Source organism: Schistocerca cancellata, unplaced genomic scaffold (assembly GCF_023864275.1).
Source record: "Schistocerca cancellata isolate TAMUIC-IGC-003103 unplaced genomic scaffold, iqSchCanc2.1 HiC_scaffold_316, whole genome shotgun sequence".
Lineage (NCBI taxonomy): Eukaryota > Metazoa > Arthropoda > Insecta > Orthoptera > Acrididae > Schistocerca > Schistocerca cancellata.
The window spans coordinates 221556-244906 of record NW_026046334.1 but is presented as its reverse complement, the minus strand read 5'-3'; the positions used below and the strand labels follow the sequence as shown (position 1 = coordinate 244906).

General features: G+C 47.4%; 45 non-coding genes across 45 annotated transcripts; all 45 read right to left on the bottom strand.

Annotated features, from left to right (window-relative positions):
* Positions 1–294: 294 nt before the first annotated feature.
* On the bottom strand, positions 295–367 carry Trnak-cuu (transfer RNA lysine (anticodon CUU)). Its single transcript has one exon. It is a non-coding gene; the product is annotated as a tRNA-Lys (tRNA).
* Positions 368–807: 440 nt separating this feature from the next.
* Trnar-ucg (transfer RNA arginine (anticodon UCG)) lies at positions 808–880 on the bottom strand. Its single transcript has one exon. It is a non-coding gene; the product is annotated as a tRNA-Arg (tRNA).
* A 560-nt stretch (positions 881–1440) lies between these two features.
* On the bottom strand, positions 1441–1512 carry Trnat-agu (transfer RNA threonine (anticodon AGU)). The gene has a single exon. It is a non-coding gene; the product is annotated as a tRNA-Thr (tRNA).
* Positions 1513–1833: 321 nt separating this feature from the next.
* Trnak-cuu (transfer RNA lysine (anticodon CUU)) lies at positions 1834–1906 on the bottom strand. The gene has a single exon. It is a non-coding gene; the product is annotated as a tRNA-Lys (tRNA).
* A 440-nt stretch (positions 1907–2346) lies between these two features.
* Trnar-ucg (transfer RNA arginine (anticodon UCG)) lies at positions 2347–2419 on the bottom strand. The gene has a single exon. It is a non-coding gene; the product is annotated as a tRNA-Arg (tRNA).
* A 548-nt stretch (positions 2420–2967) lies between these two features.
* On the bottom strand, positions 2968–3039 carry Trnat-agu (transfer RNA threonine (anticodon AGU)). The gene has a single exon. It is a non-coding gene; the product is annotated as a tRNA-Thr (tRNA).
* A 324-nt stretch (positions 3040–3363) lies between these two features.
* Positions 3364–3436, bottom strand: Trnak-cuu (transfer RNA lysine (anticodon CUU)). Its single transcript has one exon. It is a non-coding gene; the product is annotated as a tRNA-Lys (tRNA).
* Positions 3437–3878: 442 nt separating this feature from the next.
* Trnar-ucg (transfer RNA arginine (anticodon UCG)) lies at positions 3879–3951 on the bottom strand. Its single transcript has one exon. It is a non-coding gene; the product is annotated as a tRNA-Arg (tRNA).
* Positions 3952–4511: 560 nt separating this feature from the next.
* Trnat-agu (transfer RNA threonine (anticodon AGU)) lies at positions 4512–4583 on the bottom strand. Its single transcript has one exon. It is a non-coding gene; the product is annotated as a tRNA-Thr (tRNA).
* A 321-nt stretch (positions 4584–4904) lies between these two features.
* Positions 4905–4977, bottom strand: Trnak-cuu (transfer RNA lysine (anticodon CUU)). The gene has a single exon. It is a non-coding gene; the product is annotated as a tRNA-Lys (tRNA).
* A 440-nt stretch (positions 4978–5417) lies between these two features.
* Positions 5418–5490, bottom strand: Trnar-ucg (transfer RNA arginine (anticodon UCG)). The gene has a single exon. It is a non-coding gene; the product is annotated as a tRNA-Arg (tRNA).
* Positions 5491–6038: 548 nt separating this feature from the next.
* Trnat-agu (transfer RNA threonine (anticodon AGU)) lies at positions 6039–6110 on the bottom strand. The gene has a single exon. It is a non-coding gene; the product is annotated as a tRNA-Thr (tRNA).
* Positions 6111–6434: 324 nt separating this feature from the next.
* On the bottom strand, positions 6435–6507 carry Trnak-cuu (transfer RNA lysine (anticodon CUU)). Its single transcript has one exon. It is a non-coding gene; the product is annotated as a tRNA-Lys (tRNA).
* Positions 6508–6949: 442 nt separating this feature from the next.
* Trnar-ucg (transfer RNA arginine (anticodon UCG)) lies at positions 6950–7022 on the bottom strand. The gene has a single exon. It is a non-coding gene; the product is annotated as a tRNA-Arg (tRNA).
* A 554-nt stretch (positions 7023–7576) lies between these two features.
* Positions 7577–7648, bottom strand: Trnat-agu (transfer RNA threonine (anticodon AGU)). Its single transcript has one exon. It is a non-coding gene; the product is annotated as a tRNA-Thr (tRNA).
* Positions 7649–7969: 321 nt separating this feature from the next.
* Trnak-cuu (transfer RNA lysine (anticodon CUU)) lies at positions 7970–8042 on the bottom strand. Its single transcript has one exon. It is a non-coding gene; the product is annotated as a tRNA-Lys (tRNA).
* Positions 8043–8482: 440 nt separating this feature from the next.
* Trnar-ucg (transfer RNA arginine (anticodon UCG)) lies at positions 8483–8555 on the bottom strand. Its single transcript has one exon. It is a non-coding gene; the product is annotated as a tRNA-Arg (tRNA).
* Positions 8556–9073: 518 nt separating this feature from the next.
* Positions 9074–9145, bottom strand: Trnat-agu (transfer RNA threonine (anticodon AGU)). The gene has a single exon. It is a non-coding gene; the product is annotated as a tRNA-Thr (tRNA).
* Positions 9146–9466: 321 nt separating this feature from the next.
* Positions 9467–9539, bottom strand: Trnak-cuu (transfer RNA lysine (anticodon CUU)). The gene has a single exon. It is a non-coding gene; the product is annotated as a tRNA-Lys (tRNA).
* A 439-nt stretch (positions 9540–9978) lies between these two features.
* On the bottom strand, positions 9979–10051 carry Trnar-ucg (transfer RNA arginine (anticodon UCG)). The gene has a single exon. It is a non-coding gene; the product is annotated as a tRNA-Arg (tRNA).
* Positions 10052–10599: 548 nt separating this feature from the next.
* Trnat-agu (transfer RNA threonine (anticodon AGU)) lies at positions 10600–10671 on the bottom strand. Its single transcript has one exon. It is a non-coding gene; the product is annotated as a tRNA-Thr (tRNA).
* A 321-nt stretch (positions 10672–10992) lies between these two features.
* Positions 10993–11065, bottom strand: Trnak-cuu (transfer RNA lysine (anticodon CUU)). The gene has a single exon. It is a non-coding gene; the product is annotated as a tRNA-Lys (tRNA).
* A 440-nt stretch (positions 11066–11505) lies between these two features.
* Trnar-ucg (transfer RNA arginine (anticodon UCG)) lies at positions 11506–11578 on the bottom strand. Its single transcript has one exon. It is a non-coding gene; the product is annotated as a tRNA-Arg (tRNA).
* A 560-nt stretch (positions 11579–12138) lies between these two features.
* Positions 12139–12210, bottom strand: Trnat-agu (transfer RNA threonine (anticodon AGU)). Its single transcript has one exon. It is a non-coding gene; the product is annotated as a tRNA-Thr (tRNA).
* Positions 12211–12531: 321 nt separating this feature from the next.
* On the bottom strand, positions 12532–12604 carry Trnak-cuu (transfer RNA lysine (anticodon CUU)). Its single transcript has one exon. It is a non-coding gene; the product is annotated as a tRNA-Lys (tRNA).
* Positions 12605–13044: 440 nt separating this feature from the next.
* Positions 13045–13117, bottom strand: Trnar-ucg (transfer RNA arginine (anticodon UCG)). The gene has a single exon. It is a non-coding gene; the product is annotated as a tRNA-Arg (tRNA).
* Positions 13118–13665: 548 nt separating this feature from the next.
* Positions 13666–13737, bottom strand: Trnat-agu (transfer RNA threonine (anticodon AGU)). Its single transcript has one exon. It is a non-coding gene; the product is annotated as a tRNA-Thr (tRNA).
* Positions 13738–14058: 321 nt separating this feature from the next.
* Positions 14059–14131, bottom strand: Trnak-cuu (transfer RNA lysine (anticodon CUU)). Its single transcript has one exon. It is a non-coding gene; the product is annotated as a tRNA-Lys (tRNA).
* A 440-nt stretch (positions 14132–14571) lies between these two features.
* Positions 14572–14644, bottom strand: Trnar-ucg (transfer RNA arginine (anticodon UCG)). Its single transcript has one exon. It is a non-coding gene; the product is annotated as a tRNA-Arg (tRNA).
* A 518-nt stretch (positions 14645–15162) lies between these two features.
* On the bottom strand, positions 15163–15234 carry Trnat-agu (transfer RNA threonine (anticodon AGU)). The gene has a single exon. It is a non-coding gene; the product is annotated as a tRNA-Thr (tRNA).
* A 321-nt stretch (positions 15235–15555) lies between these two features.
* On the bottom strand, positions 15556–15628 carry Trnak-cuu (transfer RNA lysine (anticodon CUU)). The gene has a single exon. It is a non-coding gene; the product is annotated as a tRNA-Lys (tRNA).
* A 439-nt stretch (positions 15629–16067) lies between these two features.
* Trnar-ucg (transfer RNA arginine (anticodon UCG)) lies at positions 16068–16140 on the bottom strand. The gene has a single exon. It is a non-coding gene; the product is annotated as a tRNA-Arg (tRNA).
* Positions 16141–16688: 548 nt separating this feature from the next.
* On the bottom strand, positions 16689–16760 carry Trnat-agu (transfer RNA threonine (anticodon AGU)). Its single transcript has one exon. It is a non-coding gene; the product is annotated as a tRNA-Thr (tRNA).
* Positions 16761–17081: 321 nt separating this feature from the next.
* On the bottom strand, positions 17082–17154 carry Trnak-cuu (transfer RNA lysine (anticodon CUU)). Its single transcript has one exon. It is a non-coding gene; the product is annotated as a tRNA-Lys (tRNA).
* Positions 17155–17594: 440 nt separating this feature from the next.
* On the bottom strand, positions 17595–17667 carry Trnar-ucg (transfer RNA arginine (anticodon UCG)). Its single transcript has one exon. It is a non-coding gene; the product is annotated as a tRNA-Arg (tRNA).
* Positions 17668–18224: 557 nt separating this feature from the next.
* Positions 18225–18296, bottom strand: Trnat-agu (transfer RNA threonine (anticodon AGU)). The gene has a single exon. It is a non-coding gene; the product is annotated as a tRNA-Thr (tRNA).
* A 321-nt stretch (positions 18297–18617) lies between these two features.
* Trnak-cuu (transfer RNA lysine (anticodon CUU)) lies at positions 18618–18690 on the bottom strand. Its single transcript has one exon. It is a non-coding gene; the product is annotated as a tRNA-Lys (tRNA).
* A 440-nt stretch (positions 18691–19130) lies between these two features.
* On the bottom strand, positions 19131–19203 carry Trnar-ucg (transfer RNA arginine (anticodon UCG)). Its single transcript has one exon. It is a non-coding gene; the product is annotated as a tRNA-Arg (tRNA).
* An 816-nt stretch (positions 19204–20019) lies between these two features.
* On the bottom strand, positions 20020–20092 carry Trnak-cuu (transfer RNA lysine (anticodon CUU)). The gene has a single exon. It is a non-coding gene; the product is annotated as a tRNA-Lys (tRNA).
* Positions 20093–20532: 440 nt separating this feature from the next.
* Trnar-ucg (transfer RNA arginine (anticodon UCG)) lies at positions 20533–20605 on the bottom strand. The gene has a single exon. It is a non-coding gene; the product is annotated as a tRNA-Arg (tRNA).
* Positions 20606–21159: 554 nt separating this feature from the next.
* Positions 21160–21231, bottom strand: Trnat-agu (transfer RNA threonine (anticodon AGU)). The gene has a single exon. It is a non-coding gene; the product is annotated as a tRNA-Thr (tRNA).
* Positions 21232–21552: 321 nt separating this feature from the next.
* Positions 21553–21625, bottom strand: Trnak-cuu (transfer RNA lysine (anticodon CUU)). The gene has a single exon. It is a non-coding gene; the product is annotated as a tRNA-Lys (tRNA).
* A 440-nt stretch (positions 21626–22065) lies between these two features.
* Trnar-ucg (transfer RNA arginine (anticodon UCG)) lies at positions 22066–22138 on the bottom strand. The gene has a single exon. It is a non-coding gene; the product is annotated as a tRNA-Arg (tRNA).
* Positions 22139–22701: 563 nt separating this feature from the next.
* Positions 22702–22773, bottom strand: Trnat-agu (transfer RNA threonine (anticodon AGU)). Its single transcript has one exon. It is a non-coding gene; the product is annotated as a tRNA-Thr (tRNA).
* A 321-nt stretch (positions 22774–23094) lies between these two features.
* Trnak-cuu (transfer RNA lysine (anticodon CUU)) lies at positions 23095–23167 on the bottom strand. Its single transcript has one exon. It is a non-coding gene; the product is annotated as a tRNA-Lys (tRNA).
* Positions 23168–23351: the final 184 nt, after the last annotated feature.

Here is a 23351-nt window from a genome sequence, read left to right as displayed (position 1 = left end):
TGTTCTTACAGAGTAGTGAATCGGAGCCCTTCAGCTCGAAACGCACCGCATGAGCGACCATTATTTGCATTTAGTTAGCACAGCTGCTGCTTTCCTACACATCTCACACTATATCGATGTACAACTAAAATTCCAAAACAACACATTTATTTCATTTCAGAGTCACTTTCAGCTTCAAATACCGTTCCTCTGATATTCATACGAAGCTAGGCATCGTCGTAACCCGTTACGTTCATTACGCAAGGCTCACGAGAGGGGCGCATGTTGGATCCGCGTAGACACAAAATTTTGCGCCGCCCAGCGTGGGGCTCGAACCCACGACCCTGAGATTAAGAGTCTCATGCTCTACCGACTGAGCTAGCCGGGCTGCACGCAACGCGTTACGAGCCATACAATACTGATTTGACCTGCGACCATCTATTGAAGATTCTTTTGACTACAACTTATTTCCTGCTGCCACAAATCAGCTACAATCCTATTCAATGAAAAATTGTCTCCGAAAGGCATCAAATCTGCTTGAAATGATACGTGGCTATCAGCACCATTATTCAACACACATGCTCGACAGTGCGCAGACGCCTGTGGCGTAGCCCTTGGCTCCTGAATCAGATGCAGTAGTTCCAACAAAAACTCTCCTGAACGGCACTGTGCCGAAAACTTCGCTACAGATCACCCTTGTCTTGCTTGTGCTTCTGGTAGACGCCGGTTTTGCAGCCAGGAAGCGGACAGCAGCAACTTCCAACTAGTTTTAGAGTACTCAAACAACACAGTAAAACAGCATGCATCTTTTGCAGAACAGGAAAAACTCGACCGTGACAGGATTCGAACCTGCAATCTTCGGATCCGAAGTCCGACGCCTTATCCATTAGGCCACACGGTCACTGGTGCGGTATACTTCTCCACACACACTTCATTTTCGCCATTTGTACACTTGGCAGAATGAATTTCCCATCTTTGACGCAGTTCTCCATCTCAAATTTCAGTACTAAAAGTACGACGCTACTTCTTGCTGTGTCCCATCGCAAGTTACATTCAAGCCCTTATGACGCTGATCAAACAAGAGGTGGCAAATCAGCTTCAATCGCTTAGTGCCATCTCAGTCGCTTGCAGAAGGTACCTCACCCTATGTGATACAATGGCGAGTTGTCGCTATTACCAAAGCGGCGGCGGCGGCGCCGACGACGACGACGACGACGACGACGACAATCGCGAGGGTCTTTATCAGGGGTAGAAAATACATCACAAGAACTAAGTATTTCACGTCGGCATTCTCCGGAGACTGCCAAAAGCTGCAGATTCTGGTGCCCACTTTAATAGCACCATTCACACTATTCATTTGCGAGAGCATTTCTTAAATACCGCACCCATTCATAATTTTTTTTATCCTTGACCGCTTTTTTCGAAAGGGCCACGGTGGGAGGGGCTGTTACAAAATTCATTTGCCTCCTGTGAGGATCGAACTCACGACCTCTGGTTTACTAGACCAGCGCTCTGCCACTGAGCTAAGGAGGCGCCTCCTAGCGCCCTTTTCGGGTACTTTGTTCTTACAGAGTAGTGAATCGGAGCCCTTCAGCTCGAAACGCACCGCATGAGCGACCATTATTTGCATTTAGTTAGCACAGCTGCTGCTTTCCTACACATCTCACACTATATCGATGTACAACTAAAATTCCAAAACAACACATTTATTTCATTTCAGAGTCACTTTCAGCTTCAAATACCGTTCCTCTGATATTCATACGAAGCTAGGCATCGTCGTAACCCGTTACGTTCATTACGCAAGGCTCACGAGAGGGGCGCATGTTAGATCCGCGTAGACACAAAATTTTGCGCCGCCCAGCGTGGGGCTCGAACCCACGACCCTGAGATTAAGAGTCTCATGCTCTACCGACTGAGCTAGCCGGGCTGCACGCAACGCGTTACGAGCCATACAATACTGATTTGACCTGCGACCATCTATTGAAGATTCTTTTGACTACAACTTATTTCCTGCTGCCACAAATCAGCTACAATCCTATTCAATGAAAAATTGTCTCCGAAAGGCATCAAATCTGCTTGAAATGATACGTGGCTATCAGCACCATTATTCAACACACATGCTCGACAGTGCGCAGACGCCTGTGGCGTAGCCCTTGGCTCCTGAATCAGATGCAGTAGTTCCAACAAAAACTCTCCTGAACGGCACTGTGCCGAAAACTTCGCTACAGATCACCCTTGTCTTGCTTGTGCTTCTGGTAGACGCCGGTTTTGCAGCCAGGAAGCGGACAGCAGCAACTTCCAACTAGTTTTAGAGTACTCAAACAACACAGTAAAACAGCATGCATCTTTTGCAGAACAGGAAAAACTCGACCGTGACAGGATTCGAACCTGCAATCTTCGGATCCGAAGTCCGACGCCTTATCCATTAGGCCACACGGTCACTGGTGCAGTATACTTCTCCACACACACTTCATTTTCGCCATTTGTACACTTGGCAGAATGAATTTCCCATCTTTGACGCAGTTCTCCATCTCAAATTTCAGTACTAAAAGTACGACGCTACTTCTTGCTGTGTCCCATCGCAAGTTACATTCAAGCCCTTATGACGCTGATCAAACAAGAGGTGGCAAATCAGCTTCAATCGCTTAGTGCCATCTCAGTCGCTTGCAGAAGGTACCTCACCCTATGTGATACAATGGCGAGTTGTCGCTATTACCAAAGCGGCGGCGGCGACGACGACGACGACGACGACAATCGCGAGGGTCTTTATCAGGGGTAGAAAATACATCACAAGAACTAAGTATTTCACGTCGGCATTCTCCGGAGACTGCCAAAAGCTGCAGATTCTGGTGCCCACTTTAATAGCACCATTCACACTATTCATTTGCGAGAGCATTTCTTAAATACCGCACCCATTCATAATTTTTTTTATCCTTGACCGCTTTTTTCGAAAGGGCCACGGTGGGAGGGGCTGTTACAAAATTCATTTGCCTCCTGTGAGGATCGAACTCACGACCTCTGGTTTACTAGACCAGCGCTCTGCCACTGAGCTAAGGAGGCGCCTCCTAGCGCCCTTTTCGGGTACTTTGTTCTTACAGAGTAGTGAATCGGAGCCCTTCAGCTCGAAACGCACCGCATGAGCGACCATTATTTGCATTTAGTTAGCACAGCTGCTGCTTTCCTACACATCTCACACTATATCGATGTACAACTAAAAAAATTCCAAAACAACACATTTATTTCATTTCAGAGTCACTTTCAGCTTCAAATACCGTTTCTCTGATACTCATACGAAGCTAGGCATCGTCGTAACCCGTTACGTTCATTACGCAAGGCTCACGAGAGGGGCGCATGTTGGATTCGCGTAGACACAAAATTTTGCGCCGCCCAGCGTGGGGCTCGAACCCACGACCCTGAGATTAAGAGTCTCATGCTCTACCGACTGAGCTAGCCGGGCTGCACGCAACGCGTTACGAGCCATACAATACTGATTTGACCTGCGACCATCTATTGAAGATTCTTTTGACTACAACTTATTTCCTGCTGCCACAAATCAGCTACAATCCTATTCAATGAAAAATTGTCTCCGAAAGGCATCAAATCTGCTTGAAATGATACGTGGCTATCAGCACCATTATTCAACACACATGCTCGACAGTGCGCAGACGCCTGTGGCGTAGCCCTTGGCTCCTGAATCAGATGCAGTAGTTCCAACAAAAAAACTCTCCTGAACGGCACTGTGCCGAAAACTTCGCTACAGATCACCCTTGTCTTGCTTGTGCTTCTGGTAGACGCCGGTTTTGCAGCCAGGAAGCGGACAGCAGCAACTTCCAACTAGTTTTAGAGTACTCAAACAACACAGTAAAACAGCATGCATCTTTTGCAGAACAGGAAAAACTCGACCGTGACAGGATTCGAACCTGCAATCTTCGGATCCGAAGTCCGACGCCTTATCCATTAGGCCACACGGTCACTGGTGCGGTATACTTCTCCACACACACTTCATTTTCGCCATTTGTACACTTGGCAGAATGAATTTCCCATCTTTGACGCAGTTCTCCATCTCAAATTTCAGTACTAAAAGTACGACGCTACTTCTTGCTGTGTCCCATCGCAAGTTACATTCAAGCCCTTATGACGCTGATCAAACAAGAGGTGGCAAATCAGCTTCAATCGCTTAGTGCCATCTCAGTCGCTTGCAGAAGGTACCTCACCCTATGTGATACAATGGCGAGTTGTCGCTATTACCAAAGCGGCGGCGGCGGCGCCGACGACGACGACGACGACGACGACGACAATCGCGAGGGTCTTTATCAGGGGTAGAAAATACATCACAAGAACTAAGTATTTCACGTCGGCATTCTCCGGAGACTGCCAAAAGCTGCAGATTCTGGTGCCCACTTTAATAGCACCATTCACACTATTCATTTGCGAGAGCATTTCTTAAATACCGCACCCATTCATAATTTTTTTTATCCTTGACCGCTTTTTTCGAAAGGGCCACGGTGGGAGGGGCTGTTACAAAATTCATTTGCCTCCTGTGAGGATCGAACTCACGACCTCTGGTTTACTAGACCAGCGCTCTGCCACTGAGCTAAGGAGGCGCCTCCTAGCGCCCTTTTCGGGTACTTTGTTCTTACAGAGTAGTGAATCGGAGCCCTTCAGCTCGAAACGCACCGCATGAGCGACCATTATTTGCATTTAGTTAGCACAGCTGCTGCTTTCCTACACATCTCACACTATATCGATGTACAACTAAAATTCCAAAACAACACATTTATTTCATTTCAGAGTCACTTTCAGCTTCAAATACCGTTCCTCTGATATTCATACGAAGCTAGGCATCGTCGTAACCCGTTACGTTCATTACGCAAGGCTCACGAGAGGGGCGCATGTTAGATCCGCGTAGACACAAAATTTTGCGCCGCCCAGCGTGGGGCTCGAACCCACGACCCTGAGATTAAGAGTCTCATGCTCTACCGACTGAGCTAGCCGGGCTGCACGCAACGCGTTACGAGCCATACAATACTGATTTGACCTGCGACCATCTATTGAAGATTCTTTTGACTACAACTTATTTCCTGCTGCCACAAATCAGCTACAATCCTATTCAATGAAAAATTGTCTCCGAAAGGCATCAAATCTGCTTGAAATGATACGTGGCTATCAGCACCATTATTCAACACACATGCTCGACAGTGCGCAGACGCCTGTGGCGTAGCCCTTGGCTCCTGAATCAGATGCAGTAGTTCCAACAAAAACTCTCCTGAACGGCACTGTGCCGAAAACTTCGCTACAGATCACCCTTGTCTTGCTTGTGCTTCTGGTAGACGCCGGTTTTGCAGCCAGGAAGCGGACAGCAGCAACTTCCAACTAGTTTTAGAGTACTCAAACAACACAGTAAAACAGCATGCATCTTTTGCAGAACAGGAAAAACTCGACCGTGACAGGATTCGAACCTGCAATCTTCGGATCCGAAGTCCGACGCCTTATCCATTAGGCCACACGGTCACTGGTGCAGTATACTTCTCCACACACACTTCATTTTCGCCATTTGTACACTTGGCAGAATGAATTTCCCATCTTTGACGCAGTTCTCCATCTCAAATTTCAGTACTAAAAGTACGACGCTACTTCTTGCTGTGTCCCATCGCAAGTTACATTCAAGCCCTTATGACGCTGATCAAACAAGAGGTGGCAAATCAGCTTCAATCGCTTAGTGCCATCTCAGTCGCTTGCAGAAGGTACCTCACCCTATGTGATACAATGGCGAGTTGTCGCTATTACCAAAGCGGCGGCGGCGACGACGACGACGACGACGACAATCGCGAGGGTCTTTATCAGGGGTAGAAAATACATCACAAGAACTAAGTATTTCACGTCGGCATTCTCCGGAGACTGCCAAAAGCTGCAGATTCTGGTGCCCACTTTAATAGCACCATTCACACTATTCATTTGCGAGAGCATTTCTTAAATACCGCACCCATTCATAATTTTTTTTATCCTTGACCGCTTTTTTCGAAAGGGCCACGGTGGGAGGGGCTGTTACAAAATTCATTTGCCTCCTGTGAGGATCGAACTCACGACCTCTGGTTTACTAGACCAGCGCTCTGCCACTGAGCTAAGGAGGCGCCTCCTAGCGCCCTTTTCGGGTACTTTGTTCTTACAGAGTAGTGAATCGGAGCCCTTCAGCTCGAAACGCACCGCATGAGCGACCATTATTTGCATTTAGTTAGCACAGCTGCTGCTTTCCTACACATCTCACACTATATCGATGTACAACTAAAAAAATTCCAAAACAACACATTTATTTCATTTCAGAGTCACTTTCAGCTTCAAATACCGTTTCTCTGATACTCATACGAAGCTAGGCATCGTCGTAACCCGTTACGTTCATTACGCAAGGCTCACGAGAGGGGCGCATGTTGGATTCGCGTAGACACAAAATTTTGCGCCGCCCAGCGTGGGGCTCGAACCCACGACCCTGAGATTAAGAGTCTCATGCTCTACCGACTGAGCTAGCCGGGCTGCACGCAACGCGTTACGAGCCATACAATACTGATTTGACCTGCGACCATCTATTGAAGATTCTTTTGACTACAACTTATTTCCTGCTGCCACAAATCAGCTACAATCCTATTCAATGAAAAATTGTCTCCGAAAGGCATCAAATCTGCTTGAAATGATACGTGGCTATCAGCACCATTATTCAACACACATGCTCGACAGTGCGCAGACGCCTGTGGCGTAGCCCTTGGCTCCTGAATCAGATGCAGTAGTTCCAACAAAAAAACTCTCCTGAACGGCACTGTGCCGAAAACTTCGCTACAGATCACCCTTGTCTTGCTTGTGCTTCTGGTAGACGCCGGTTTTGCAGCCAGGAAGCGGACAGCAGCAACTTCCAACTAGTTTTAGAGTACTCAAACAACACAGTAAAACAGCATGCATCTTTTGCAGAACAGGAAAAACTCGACCGTGACAGGATTCGAACCTGCAATCTTCGGATCCGAAGTCCGACGCCTTATCCATTAGGCCACACGGTCACTGGTGCAGTATACTTCTCCACACACACTTCATTTTCGCCATTTGTACACTTGGCAGAATGAATTTCCCATCTTTGACGCAGTTCTCCATCTCAAATTTCAGTACTAAAAGTACGACGCTACTTCTTGCTGTGTCCCATCGCAAGTTACATTCAAGCCCTTATGACGCTGATCAAACAAGAGGTGGCAAATCAGCTTCAATCGCTTAGTGCCATCTCAGTCGCTTGCAGAAGGTACCTCACCCTATGTGATACAATGGCGAGTTGTCGCTATTACCAAAGCGGCGGCGGCGGCGCCGACGACGACGACGACGACGACAATCGCGAGGGTCTTTATCAGGGGTAGAAAATACATCACAAGAACTAAGTATTTCACGTCGGCATTCTCCGGAGACTGCCAAAAGCTGCAGATTCTGGTGCCCACTTTAATAGCACCATTCACACTATTCATTTGCGAGAGCATTTCTTAAATACCGCACCCATTCATAATTTTTTTTATCCTTGACCGCTTTTTTCGAAAGGGCCACGGTGGGAGGGGCTGTTACAAAATTCATTTGCCTCCTGTGAGGATCGAACTCACGACCTCTGGTTTACTAGACCAGCGCTCTGCCACTGAGCTAAGGAGGCGCCTCCTAGCGCCCTTTTCGGGTACTTTGTTCTTACAGAGTAGTGAATCGGAGCCCTTCAGCTCGAAACGCACCGCATGAGCGACCATTATTTGCATTTAGTTAGCACAGCTGCTGCTTTCCTACACATCTCACACTATATCGATGTACAACTAAAATTCCAAAACAACACATTTATTTCATTTCAGAGTCACTTTCAGCTTCAAATACCGTTCCTCTGATATTCATACGAAGCTAGGCATCGTCGTAACCCGTTACGTTCATTACGCAAGGCTCACGAGAGGGGCGCATGTTGGATCCGCGTAGACACAAAATTTTGCGCCGCCCAGCGTGGGGCTCGAACCCACGACCCTGAGATTAAGAGTCAATTGCTCTACCGACTGAGCTAGCCGGGCTGCACGCAATGCGTTACGAGCCATACAATACTGATTTGACCTGCGACCATCTATTGAAGATTCTTTTGACTACAACTTATTTCCTGCTGCCACAAATCAGCTACAATCCTATTCAATGAAAAATTGTCTCCGAAAGGCATCAAATCTGCTTGAAATGATACGTGGCTATCAGCACCATTATTCAACACACATGCTCGACAGTGCGCAGACGCCTGTGGCGTAGCCCTTGGCTCCTGAATCAGATGCAGTAGTTCCAACAAAAACTCTCCTGAACGGCACTGTGCCGAAAACTTCGCTACAGATCACCCTTGTCTTGCTTGTGCTTCTGGTAGACGCCGGTTTTGCAGCCAGGAAGCGGACAGCAGCAACTTCCAACTAGTTTTAGAGTACTCAAACAACACAGTAAAACAGCATGCATCTTTTGCAGAACAGGAAAAACTCGACCGTGACAGGATTCGAAACTGCAATCTTCGGATCCGAAGTCCGACGCCTTATCCATTAGGCCACACGGTCACTGGTGCAGTATACTTCTCCACACACACTTCATTTTCGCCATTTGTACACTTGGCAGAATGAATTTCCCATCTTTGACGCAGTTCTCCATCTCAAATTTCAGTACTAAAAGTACGACGCTACTTCTTGCTGTGTCCCATCGCAAGTTACATTCAAGCCCTTATGACGCTGATCAAACAAGAGGTGGCAAATCAGCTTCAATCGCTTAGTGCCATCTCAGTCGCTTGCAGAAGGTACCTCACCCTATGTGATACAATGGCGAGTTGTCGCTATTACCAAAGCGGCGGCGGCGGTCTTTATCAGGGGTAGAAAATACATCACAAGAACTAAGTATTTCACGTCGGCATTCTCCGGAGACTGCCAAAAGCTGCAGATTCTGGTGCCCACTTTAATAGCACCATTCACACTATTCATTTGCGAGAGCATTTCTTAAGTACCGCACCCATTCATAATTTTTTTTATCCTTGACCGCTTTTTTCGAAAGGGCCACGGTGGGAGGGGCTGTTACAAAATTCATTTGCCTCCTGTGAGGATCGAACTCACGACCTCTGGTTTACTAGACCAGCGCTCTGCCACTGAGCTAAGGAGGCGCCTCCTAGCGCCCTTTTCGGGTACTTTGTTCTTACAGAGTAGTGAATCGGAGCCCTTCAGCTCGAAACGCACCGCATGAGCGACCATTATTTGCATTTAGTTAGCACAGCTGCTGCTTTCCTACACATCTCACACTATATCGATGTACAACTAAAATTCCAAAACAACACATTTATTTCATTTCAGAGTCACTTTCAGCTTCAAATACCGTTCCTCTGATATTCATACGAAGCTAGGCATCGTCGTAACCCGTTACGTTCATTACGCAAGGCTCACGAGAGGGGCGCATGTTGGATCCGCGTAGACACAAAATTTTGCGCCGCCCAGCGTGGGGCTCGAACCCACGACCCTGAGATTAAGAGTCTCATGCTCTACCGACTGAGCTAGCCGGGTGCACGCAACGTGTTACGAGCCATACAATACTGATTTGACCTGCGACCATCTATTGAAGATTCTTTTGACTACAACTTATTTCCTGCTGCCACAAATCAGCTACAATCCTATTCAATGAAAAATTGTCTCCGAAAGGCATCAAATCTGCTTGAAATGATACGTGGCTATCAGCACCATTATTCAACACACATGCTCGACAGTGCGCAGACGCCTGTGGCGTAGCCCTTGGCTCCTGAATCAGATGCAGTAGTTCCAACAAAAACTCTCCTGAACGGCACTGTGCCGAAAACTTCGCTACAGATCACCCTTGTCTTGCTTGTGCTTCTGGTAGACGCCGGTTTTGCAGCCAGGAAGCGGACAGCAGCAACTTCCAACTAGTTTTAGAGTACTCAAACAACACAGTAAAACAGCATGCATCTTTTGCAGAACAGGAAAAACTCGACCGTGACAGGATTCGAACCTGCAATCTTCGGATCCGAAGTCCGACGCCTTATCCATTAGGCCACACGGTCACTGGTGCAGTATACTTCTCCACACACACTTCATTTTCGCCATTTGTACACTTGGCAGAATGAATTTCCCATCTTTGACGCAGTTCTGAATCTCAAATTTCAGTACTAAAAGTACGACGCTACTTCTTGCTGTGTCCCATCGCAAGTTACATTCAAGCCCTTATGACGCTGATCAAACAAGAGGTGGCAAATCAGCTTCAATCGCTTAGTGCCATCTCAGTCGCTTGCAGAAGGTACCTCACCCTATGTGATACAATGGCGAGTTGTCGCTATTACCAAAGCGGCGGCGGCGGCGCCGACGACGACGACGACAATCGCGAGGGTCTTTATCAGGGGTAGAAAATACATCACAAGAACTAAGTATTTCACGTCGGCATTCTCCGGAGACTGCCAAAAGCTGCAGATTCTGGTGCCCACTTTAATAGCACCATTCACACTATTCATTTGCGAGAGCATTTCTTAAATACCGCACCCATTCATAATTTTTTTTATCCTTGACCGCTTTTTTCGAAAGGGCCACGGTGGGAGGGGCTGTTACAAAATTCATTTGCCTCCTGTGAGGATCGAACTCACGACCTCTGGTTTACTAGACCAGCGCTCTGCCACTGAGCTAAGGAGGCGCCTCCTAGCGCCCTTTTCGGGTACTTTGTTCTTACAGAGTAGTGAATCGGAGCCCTTCAGCTCGAAACGCACCGCATGAGCGACCATTATTTGCATTTAGTTAGCACAGCTGCTGCTTTCCTACACATCTCACACTATATCGATGTACAACTAAAATTCCAAAACAACACATTTATTTCATTTCAGAGTCACTTTCAGCTTCAAATACCGTTCCTCTGATATTCATACGAAGCTAGGCATCGTCGTAACCCGTTACGTTCATTACGCAAGGCTCACGAGAGGGGCGCATGTTGGATCCGCGTAGACACAAAATTTTGCGCCGCCCAGCGTGGGGCTCGAACCCACGACCCTGAGATTAAGAGTCTCATGCTCTACCGACTGAGCTAGCCGGGCTGCACGCAACGCGTTACGAGCCATACAATACTGATTTGACCTGCGACCATCTATTGAAGATTCTTTTGACTACAACTTATTTCCTGCTGCCACAAATCAGCTACAATCCTATTCAATGAAAAATTGTCTCCGAAAGGCATCAAATCTGCTTGAAATGATACGTGGCTATCAGCACCATTATTCAACACACATGCTCGACAGTGCGCAGACGCCTGTGGCGTAGCCCTTGGCTCCTGAATCAGATGCAGTAGTTCCAACAAAAACTCTCCTGAACGGCACTGTGCCGAAAACTTCGCTACAGATCACCCTTGTCTTGCTTGTGCTTCTGGTAGACGCCGGTTTTGCAGCCAGGAAGCGGACAGCAGCAACTTCCAACTAGTTTTAGAGTACTCAAACAACACAGTAAAACAGCATGCATCTTTTGCAGAACAGGAAAAACTCGACCGTGACAGGATTCGAACCTGCAATCTTCGGATCCGAAGTCCGACGCCTTATCCATTAGGCCACACGGTCACTGGTGCAGTATACTTCTCCACACACACTTCATTTTCGCCATTTGTACACTTGGCAGAATGAATTTCCCATCTTTGACGCAGTTCTCCATCTCAAATTTCAGTACTAAAAGTACGACGCTACTTCTTGCTGTGTCCCATCGCAAGTTACATTCAAGCCCTTATGACGCTGATCAAACAAGAGGTGGCAAATCAGCTTCAATCGCTTAGTGCCATCTCAGTCGCTTGCAGAAGGTACCTCACCCTATGTGATACAATGGCGAGTTGTCGCTATTACCAAAGCGGCGGCGGCGGCGCCGACGACGACGACGACGACGACGACGACAATCGCGAGGGTCTTTATCAGGGGTAGAAAATACATCACAAGAACTAAGTATTTCACGTCGGCATTCTCCGGAGACTGCCAAAAGCTGCAGATTCTGGTGCCCACTTTAATAGCACCATTCACACTATTCATTTGCGAGAGCATTTCTTAAATACCGCACCCATTCATAATTTTTTTTATCCTTGACCGCTTTTTTCGAAAGGGCCACGGTGGGAGGGGCTGTTACAAAATTCATTTGCCTCCTGTGAGGATCGAACTCACGACCTCTGGTTTACTAGACCAGCGCTCTGCCACTGAGCTAAGGAGGCGCCTCCTAGCGCCCTTTTCGGGTACTTTGTTCTTACAGAGTAGTGAATCGGAGCCCTTCAGCTCGAAACGCACCGCATGAGCGACCATTATTTGCATTTAGTTAGCACAGCTGCTGCTTTCCTACACATCTCACACTATATCGATGTACAACTAAAATTCCAAAACAACACATTTATTTCATTTCAGAGTCACTTTCAGCTTCAAATACCGTTCCTCTGATATTCATACGAAGCTAGGCATCGTCGTAACCCGTTACGTTCATTACGCAAGGCTCACGAGAGGGGCGCATGTTGGATCCGCGTAGACACAAAATTTTGCGCCGCCCAGCGTGGGGCTCGAACCCACGACCCTGAGATTAAGAGTCTCATGCTCTACCGACTGAGCTAGCCGGGCTGCACGCAACGCGTTACGAGCCATACAATACTGATTTGACCTGCGACCATCTATTGAAGATTCTTTTGACTACAACTTATTTCCTGCTGCCACAAATCAGCTACAATCCTATTCAATGAAAAATTGTCTCCGAAAGGCATCAAATCTGCTTGAAATGATACGTGGCTATCAGCACCATTATTCAACACACATGCTCGACAGTGCGCAGACGCCTGTGGCGTAGCCCTTGGCTCCTGAATCAGATGCAGTAGTTCCAACAAAAACTCTCCTGAACGGCACTGTGCCGAAAACTTCGCTACAGATCACCCTTGTCTTGCTTGTGCTTCTGGTAGACGCCGGTTTTGCAGCCAGGAAGCGGACAGCAGCAACTTCCAACTAGTTTTAGAGTACTCAAACAACACAGTAAAACAGCATGCATCTTTTGCAGAACAGGAAAAACTCGACCGTGACAGGATTCGAACCTGCAATCTTCGTATCCGAAGTCCGACGCCTTATCCATTAGGCCACACGGTCACTGGTGCAGTATACTTCTCCACACACACTTCATTTTCGCCATTTGTACACTTGGCAGAATGAATTTCCCATCTTTGACGCAGTTCTCCATCTCAAATTTCAGTACTAAAAGTACGACGCTACTTCTTGCTGTGTCCCATCGCAAGTTACATTCAAGCCCTTATGACGCTGATCAAACAAGAGGTGGCAAATCAGCTTCAATCGCTTAGTGCCATCTCAGTCGCTTGCAGAAGGTACCTCACCCTATGTGATACAATGGCGAGTTGTCGCTATTACCAAAGCGGCGGCGGCGGCGCCGACGACGACGACGACAATCGCGAGGGTCTTTATCAGGGGTAGAAAATACATCACAAGAACTAAGTATTTCACGTCGGCATTCTCCGGAGACTGCCAAAAGCTGCAGATTCTGGTGCCCACTTTAATAGCACCATTCACACTATTCATTTGCGAGAGCATTTCTTAAATACCGCACCCATTCATAATTTTTTTTATCCTTGACCGCTTTTTTCGAAAGGGCCACGGTGGGAGGGGCTGTTACAAAATTCATTTGCCTCCTGTGAGGATCGAACTCACGACCTCTGGTTTACTAGACCAGCGCTCTGCCACTGAGCTAAGGAGGCGCCTCCTAGCGCCCTTTTCGGGTACTTTGTTCTTACAGAGTAGTGAATCGGAGCCCTTCAGCTCGAAACGCACCGCATGAGCGACCATTATTTGCATTTAGTTAGCACAGCTGCTGCTTTCCTACACATCTCACACTATATCGATGTACAACTAAAATTCCAAAACAACACATTTATTTCATTTCAGAGTCACTTTCAGCTTCAAATACCGTTCCTCTGATATTCATACGAAGCTAGGCATCGTCGTAACCCGTTACGTTCATTACGCAAGGCTCACGAGAGGGGCGCATGTTGGATCCGCGTAGACACAAAATTTTGCGCCGCCCAGCGTGGGGCTCGAACCCACGACCCTGAGATTAAGAGTCAATTGCTCTACCGACTGAGCTAGCCGGGCTGCACGCAATGCGTTACGAGCCATACAATACTGATTTGACCTGCGACCATCTATTGAAGATTCTTTTGACTACAACTTATTTCCTGCTGCCACAAATCAGCTACAATCCTATTCAATGAAAAATTGTCTCCGAAAGGCATCAAATCTGCTTGAAATGATACGTGGCTATCAGCACCATTATTCAACACACATGCTCGACAGTGCGCAGACGCCTGTGGCGTAGCCCTTGGCTCCTGAATCAGATGCAGTAGTTCCAACAAAAACTCTCCTGAACGGCACTGTGCCGAAAACTTCGCTACAGATCACCCTTGTCTTGCTTGTGCTTCTGGTAGACGCCGGTTTTGCAGCCAGGAAGCGGACAGCAGCAACTTCCAACTAGTTTTAGAGTACTCAAACAACACAGTAAAACAGCATGCATCTTTTGCAGAACAGGAAAAACTCGACCGTGACAGGATTCGAAACTGCAATCTTCGGATCCGAAGTCCGACGCCTTATCCATTAGGCCACACGGTCACTGGTGCAGTATACTTCTCCACACACACTTCATTTTCGCCATTTGTACACTTGGCAGAATGAATTTCCCATCTTTGACGCAGTTCTCCATCTCAAATTTCAGTACTAAAAGTACGACGCTACTTCTTGCTGTGTCCCATCGCAAGTTACATTCAAGCCCTTATGACGCTGATCAAACAAGAGGTGGCAAATCAGCTTCAATCGCTTAGTGCCATCTCAGTCGCTTGCAGAAGGTACCTCACCCTATGTGATACAATGGCGAGTTGTCGCTATTACCAAAGCGGCGGCGGCGGTCTTTATCAGGGGTAGAAAATACATCACAAGAACTAAGTATTTCACGTCGGCATTCTCCGGAGACTGCCAAAAGCTGCAGATTCTGGTGCCCACTTTAATAGCACCATTCACACTATTCATTTGCGAGAGCATTTCTTAAGTACCGCACCCATTCATAATTTTTTTTATCCTTGACCGCTTTTTTCGAAAGGGCCACGGTGGGAGGGGCTGTTACAAAATTCATTTGCCTCCTGTGAGGATCGAACTCACGACCTCTGGTTTACTAGACCAGCGCTCTGCCACTGAGCTAAGGAGGCGCCTCCTAGCGCCCTTTTCGGGTACTTTGTTCTTACAGAGTAGTGAATCGGAGCCCTTCAGCTCGAAACGCACCGCATGAGCGACCATTATTTGCATTTAGTTAGCACAGCTGCTGCTTTCCTACACATCTCACACTATATCGATGTACAACTAAAATTCCAAAACAACACATTTATTTCATTTCAGAGTCACTTTCAGCTTCAAATACCGTTCCTCTGATATTCATACGAAGCTAGGCATCGTCGTAACCCGTTACGTTCATTACGCAAGGCTCACGAGAGGGGCGCATGTTGGATCCGCGTAGACACAAAATTTTGCGCCGCCCAGCGTGGGGCTCGAACCCACGACCCTGAGATTAAGAGTCTCATGCTCTACCGACTGAGCTAGCCGGGTGCACGCAACGTGTTACGAGCCATACAATACTGATTTGACCTGCGACCATCTATTGAAGATTCTTTTGACTACAACTTATTTCCTGCTGCCACAAATCAGCTACAATCCTATTCAATGAAAAATTGTCTCCGAAAGGCATCAAATCTGCTTGAAATGATACGTGGCTATCAGCACCATTATTCAACACACATGCTCGACAGTGCGCAGACGCCTGTGGCGTAGCCCTTGGCTCCTGAATCAGATGCAGTAGTTCCAACAAAAACTCTCCTGAACGGCACTGTGCCGAAAACTTCGCTACAGATCACCCTTGTCTTGCTTGTGCTTCTGGTAGACGCCGGTTTTGCAGCCAGGAAGCGGACAGCAGCAACTTCCAACTAGTTTTAGAGTACTCAAACAACACAGTAAAACAGCATGCATCTTTTGCAGAACAGGAAAAACTCGACCGTGACAGGATTCGAACCTGCAATCTTCGGATCCGAAGTCCGACGCCTTATCCATTAGGCCACACGGTCACTGGTGCAGTATACTTCTCCACACACACTTCATTTTCGCCATTTGTACACTTGGCAGAATGAATTTCCCATCTTTGACGCAGTTCTGAATCTCAAATTTCAGTACTAAAAGTACGACGCTACTTCTTGCTGTGTCCCATCGCAAGTTACATTCAAGCCCTTATGACGCTGATCAAACAAGAGGTGGCAAATCAGCTTCAATCGCTTAGTGCCATCTCAGTCGCTTGCAGAAGGTACCTCACCCTATGTGATACAATGGCGAGTTGTCGCTATTACCAAAGCGGCGGCGGCGGCGCCGACGACGACGACGACAATCGCGAGGGTCTTTATCAGGGGTAGAAAATACATCACAAGAACTAAGTATTTCACGTCGGCATTCTCCGGAGACTGCCAAAAGCTGCAGATTCTGGTGCCCACTTTAATAGCACCATTCACACTATTCATTTGCGAGAGCATTTCTTAAATACCGCACCCATTCATAATTTTTTTTATCCTTGACCGCTTTTTTCGAAAGGGCCACGGTGGGAGGGGCTGTTACAAAATTCATTTGCCTCCTGTGAGGATCGAACTCACGACCTCTGGTTTACTAGACCAGCGCTCTGCCACTGAGCTAAGGAGGCGCCTCCTAGCGCCCTTTTCGGGTACTTTGTTCTTACAGAGTAGTGAATCGGAGCCCTTCAGCTCGAAACGCACCGCATGAGCGACCATTATTTGCATTTAGTTAGCACAGCTGCTGCTTTCCTACACATCTCACACTATATCGATGTACAACTAAAATTCCAAAACAACACATTTATTTCATTTCAGAGTCACTTTCAGCTTCAAATACCGTTCCTCTGATATTCATACGAAGCTAGGCATCGTCGTAACCCGTTACGTTCATTACGCAAGGCTCACGAGAGGGGCGCATGTTGGATCCGCGTAGACACAAAATTTTGCGCCGCCCAGCGTGGGGCTCGAACCCACGACCCTGAGATTAAGAGTCTCATGCTCTACCGACTGAGCTAGCCGGGCTGCACGCAACGCGTTACGAGCCATACAATACTGATTTGACCTGCGACCATCTATTGAAGATTCTTTTGACTACAACTTATTTCCTGCTGCCACAAATCAGCTACAATCCTATTCAATGAAAAATTGTCTCCGAAAGGCATCAAATCTGCTTGAAATGATACGTGGCTATCAGCACCATTATTCAACACACATGCTCGACAGTGCGCAGACGCCTGTGGCGTAGCCCTTGGCTCCTGAATCAGATGCAGTAGTTCCAACAAAAACTCTCCTGAACGGCACTGTGCCGAAAACTTCGCTACAGATCACCCTTGTCTTGCTTGTGCTTCTGGTAGACGCCGGTTTTGCAGCCAGGAAGCGGACAGCAGCAACTTCCAACTAGTTTTAGAGTACTCAAACAACACAGTAAAACAGCATGCATCTTTTGCAGAACAGGAAAAACTCGACCGTGACAGGATTCGAACCTGCAATCTTCGGATCCGAAGTCCGACGCCTTATCCATTAGGCCACACGGTCACTGGTGCAGTATACTTCTCCACACACACTTCATTTTCGCCATTTGTACACTTGGCAGAATGAATTTCCCATCTTTGACGCAGTTCTCCATCTCAAATTTCAGTACTAAAAGTACGACGCTACTTCTTGCTGTGTCCCATCGCAAGTTACATTCAAGCCCTTATGACGCTGATCAAACAAGAGGTGGCAAATCAGCTTCAATCGCTTAGTGCCATCTCAGTCGCTTGCAGAAGGTACCTCACCCTATGTGATACAATGGCGAGTTGTCGCTATTACCAAAGCGGCGGCGGCGGCGCCGACGACGACGACGACGACGACGACAATCGCGAGGGTCTTTATCAGGGGTAGAAAATACATCACAAGAACTAAGTATTTCACGTCGGCATTCTCCGGAGACTGCCAAAAGCTGCAGATTCTGGTGCCCACTTTAATAGCACCATTCACACTATTCATTTGCGAGAGCATTTCTTAAATACCGCACCCATTCATAATTTTTTTTATCCTTGACCGCTTTTTTCGAAAGGGCCACGGTGGGAGGGGCTGTTACAAAATTCATTTGCCTCCTGTGAGGATCGAACTCACGACCTCTGGTTTACTAGACCAGCGCTCTGCCACTGAGCTAAGGAGGCGCCTCCTAGCGCCCTTTTCGGGTACTTTGTTCTTACAGAGTAGTGAATCGGAGCCCTTCAGCTCGAAACGCACCGCATGAGCGACCATTATTTGCATTTAGTTAGCACAGCTGCTGCTTTCCTACACATCTCACACTATATCGATGTACAACTAAAATTCCAAAACAACACATTTATTTCATTTCAGAGTCACTTTCAGCTTCAAATACCGTTCCTCTGATATTCATACGAAGCTAGGCATCGTCGTAACCCGTTACGTTCATTACGCAAGGCTCACGAGAGGGGCGCATGTTGGATCCGCGTAGACACAAAATTTTGCGCCGCCCAGCGTGGGGCTCGAACCCACGACCCTGAGATTAAGAGTCTCATGCTCTACCGACTGAGCTAGCCGGGCTGCACGCAACGCGTTACGAGCCATACAATACTGATTTGACCTGCGACCATCTATTGAAGATTCTTTTGACTACAACTTATTTCCTGCTGCCACAAATCAGCTACAATCCTATTCAATGAAAAATTGTCTCCGAAAGGCATCAAATCTGCTTGAAATGATACGTGGCTATCAGCACCATTATTCAACACACATGCTCGACAGTGCGCAGACGCCTGTGGCGTAGCCCTTGGCTCCTGAATCAGATGCAGTAGTTCCAACAAAAACTCTCCTGAACGGCACTGTGCCGAAAACTTCGCTACAGATCACCCTTGTCTTGCTTGTGCTTCTGGTAGACGCCGGTTTTGCAGCCAGGAAGCGGACAGCAGCAACTTCCAACTAGTTTTAGAGTACTCAAACAACACAGTAAAACAGCATGCATCTTTTGCAGAACAGGAAAAACTCGACCGTGACAGGATTCGAACCTGCAATCTTCGTATCCGAAGTCCGACGCCTTATCCATTAGGCCACACGGTCACTGGTGCAGTATACTTCTCCACACACACTTCATTTTCGCCATTTGTACACTTGGCAGAATGAATTTCCCATCTTTGACGCAGTTCTCCATCTCAAATTTCAGTACTAAAAGTACGACGCTACTTCTTGCTGTGTCCCATCGCAAGTTACATTCAAGCCCTTATGACGCTGATCAAACAAGAGGTGGCAAATCAGCTTCAATCGCTTAGTGCCATCTCAGTCGCTTGCAGAAGGTACCTCACCCTATGTGATACAATGGCGAGTTGTCGCTATTACCAAAGCGGCGGCGGCGGCGCCGACGACGACGACGACGACGACAATCGCGAGGGTCTTTATCAGGGGTAGAAAATACATCACAAGAACTAAGTATTTCACGTCGGCATTCTCCGGAGACTGCCAAAAGCTGCAGATTCTGGTGCCCACTTTAATAGCACCATTCACACTATTCATTTGCGAGAGCATTTCTTAAATACCGCACCCATTCATAATTTTTTTTATCCTTGACCGCTTTTTCGGGTACTTTGTTCTTACAGAGTAGTGAATCGGAGCCCTTCAGCTCGAAACGCACCGCATGAGCGACCATTATTTGCATTTAGTTAGCACAGCTGCTGCTTTCCTACACATCTCACACTATATCGATGTACAACTAAAATTCCAAAACAACACATTTATTTCATTTCAGAGTCACTTTCAGCTTCAAATACCGTTCCTCTGATATTCATACGAAGCTAGGCATCGTCGTAACCCGTTACGTTCATTACGCAAGGCTCACGAGAGGGGCGCATGTTGGATCCGCGTAGACACAAAATTTTGCGCCGCCCAGCGTGGGGCTCGAACCCACGACCCTGAGATTAAGAGTCTCATGCTCTACCGACTGAGCTAGCCGGGCTGCACGCAACGCGTTACGAGCCATACAATACTGATTTGACCTGCGACCATCTATTGAAGATTCTTTTGACTACAACTTATTTCCTGCTGCCACAAATCAGCTACAATCCTATTCAATGAAAAATTGTCTCCGAAAGGCATCAAATCTGCTTGAAATGATACGTGGCTATCAGCACCATTATTCAACACACATGCTCGACAGTGCGCAGACGCCTGTGGCGTAGCCCTTGGCTCCTGAATCAGATGCAGTAGTTCCAACAAAAACTCTCCTGAACGGCACTGTGCCGAAAACTTCGCTACAGATCACCCTTGTCTTGCTTGTGCTTCTGGTAGACGCCGGTTTTGCAGCCAGGAAGCGGACAGCAGCAACTTCCAACTAGTTTTAGAGTACTCAAACAACACAGTAAAACAGCATGCATCTTTTGCAGAACAGGAAAAACTCGACCGTGACAGGATTCGAACCTGCAATCTTCGGATCCGAAGTCCGACGCCTTATCCATTAGGCCACACGGTCACTGGTGCAGTATACTTCTCCACACACACTTCATTTTCGCCATTTGTACACTTGGCAGAATGAATTTCCCATCTTTGACGCAGTTCTCCATCTCAAATTTCAGTACTAAAAGTACGACGCTACTTCTTGCTGTGTCCCATCGCAAGTTACATTCAAGCCCTTATGACGCTGATCAAACAAGAGGTGGCAAATCAGCTTCAATCGCTTAGTGCCATCTCAGACGCTTGCAGAAGGTACCTCACCCTATGTGATACAATGGCGAGTTGTCGCTATTACCAAAGCGGCGGCGGCGGCGCCGACGACGACGACGACGACGACAATCGCGAGGGTCTTTATCAGGGGTAGAAAATACATCACAAGAACTAAGTATTTCACGTCGGCATTCTCCGGAGACTGCCAAAAGCTGCAGATTCTGGTGCCCACTTTAATAGCACCATTCACACTATTCATTTGCGAGAGCATTTCTTAAATACCGCACCCATTCATAATTTTTTTTATCCTTGACCGCTTTTTTCGAAAGGGCCACGGTGGGAGGGGCTGTTACAAAATTCATTTGCCTCCTGTGAGGATCGAACTCACGACCTCTGGTTTACTAGACCAGCGCTCTGCCACTGAGCTAAGGAGGCGCCTCCTAGCGCCCTTTTCGGGTACTTTGTTCTTACAGAGTAGTGAATCGGAGCCCTTCAGCTCGAAACGCACCGCATGAGCGACCATTATTTGCATTTAGTTAGCACAGCTGCTGCTTTCCTACACATCTCACACTATATCGATGTACAACTAAAATTCCAAAACAACACATTTATTTCATTTCAGAGTCACTTTCAGCTTCAAATACCGTTCCTCTGATATTCATACGAAGCTAGGCATCGTCGTAACCCGTTACGTTCATTACGCAAGGCTCACGAGAGGGGCGCATGTTGGATCCGCGTAGACACAAAATTTTGCGCCGCCCAGCGTGGGGCTCGAACCCACGACCCTGAGATTAAGAGTCTCATGCTCTACCGACTGAGCTAGCCGGGCTGCACGCAACGCGTTACGAGCCATACAATACTGATTTGACCTGCGACCATCTATTGAAGATTCTTTTGACTACAACTTATTTCCTGCTGCCACAAATCAGCTACAATCCTATTCAATGAAAAATTGTCTCCGAAAGGCATCAAATCTGCTTGAAATGATACGTGGCTATCAGCACCATTATTCAACACACATGCTCGACAGTGCGCAGACGCCTGTGGCGTAGCCCTTGGCTCCTGAATCAGATGCAGTAGTTCCAACAAAAACTCTCCTGAACGGCACTGTGCCGAAAACTTCGCTACAGATCACCCTTGTCTTGCTTGTGCTTCTGGTAGACGCCGGTTTTGCAGCCAGGAAGCGGACAGCAGCAACTTCCAACTAGTTTTAGAGTACTCAAACAACACAGTAAAACAGCATGCATCTTTTGCAGAACAGGAAAAACTCGACCGTGACAGGATTCGAACCTGCAATCTTCGGATCCGAAGTCCGACGCCTTATCCATTAGGCCACACGGTCACTGGTGCAGTATACTTCTCCACACACACTTCATTTTCGCCATTTGTACACTTGGCAGAATGAATTTCCCATCTTTGACGCAGTTCTCCATCTCAAATTTCAGTACTAAAAGTACGACGCTACTTCTTGCTGTGTCCCATCGCAAGTTACATTCAAGCCCTTATGACGCTGATCAAACAAGAGGTGGCAAATCAGCTTCAATCGCTTAGTGCCATCTCAGTCGCTTGCAGAAGGTACCTCACCCTATGTGATACAATGGCGAGTTGTCGCTATTACCAAAGCGGCGGCGGCGGCGGCGCCGACGACGACGACGACGACGACGACGACAATCGCGAGGGTCTTTATCAGGGGTAGAAAATACATCACAAGAACTAAGTATTTCACGTCGGCATTCTCTGGAGACTGCCAAAAGCTGCAGATTCTGGTGCCCACTTTAATAGCACCATTCACACTATTCATTTGCGAGAGCATTTCTTAAATACCGCACCCATTCATAATTTTTTTTATCCTTGACCGCTTTTTTCGAAAGGGCCACGGTGGGAGGGGCTGTTACAAAATTCATTTGCCTCCTGTGAGGATCGAACTCACGACCTCTGGTTTACTAGACCAGCGCTCTGCCACTGAGCTAAGGAGGCGCCTCCTAGCGCCCTTTTCGGGTACTTTGTTCTTACAGAGTAGTGAATCGGAGCCCTTCAGCTCGAAACGCACCGCATGAGCGACCATTATTTGCATTTAGTTAGCACAGCTGCTGCTTTCCTACACATCTCACACTATATCGATGTACAACTAAAATTCCAAAACAACACATTTATTTCATTTCAGAGTCACTTTCAGCTTCAAATACCGTTCCTCTGATATTCATACGAAGCTAGGCATCGTCGTAACCCGTTACGTTCATTACGCAAGGCTCACGAGAGGGGCGCATGTTGGATCCGCGTAGACACAAAATTTTGCGCCGCCCAGCGTGGGGCTCGAACCCACGACCCTGAGATTAAGAGTCTCATGCTCTACCGACTGAGCTAGCCGGGCTGCACGCAACGCGTTACGAGCCATACAATACTGATTTGACCTGCGACCATCTATTGAAGATTCTTTTGACTACAACTTATTTCCTGCTGCCACAAATCAGCTACAATCCTATTCAATGAAAAATTGTCTCCGAAAGGCATCAAATCTGCTTGAAATGATACGTGGCTATCAGCACCATTATTCA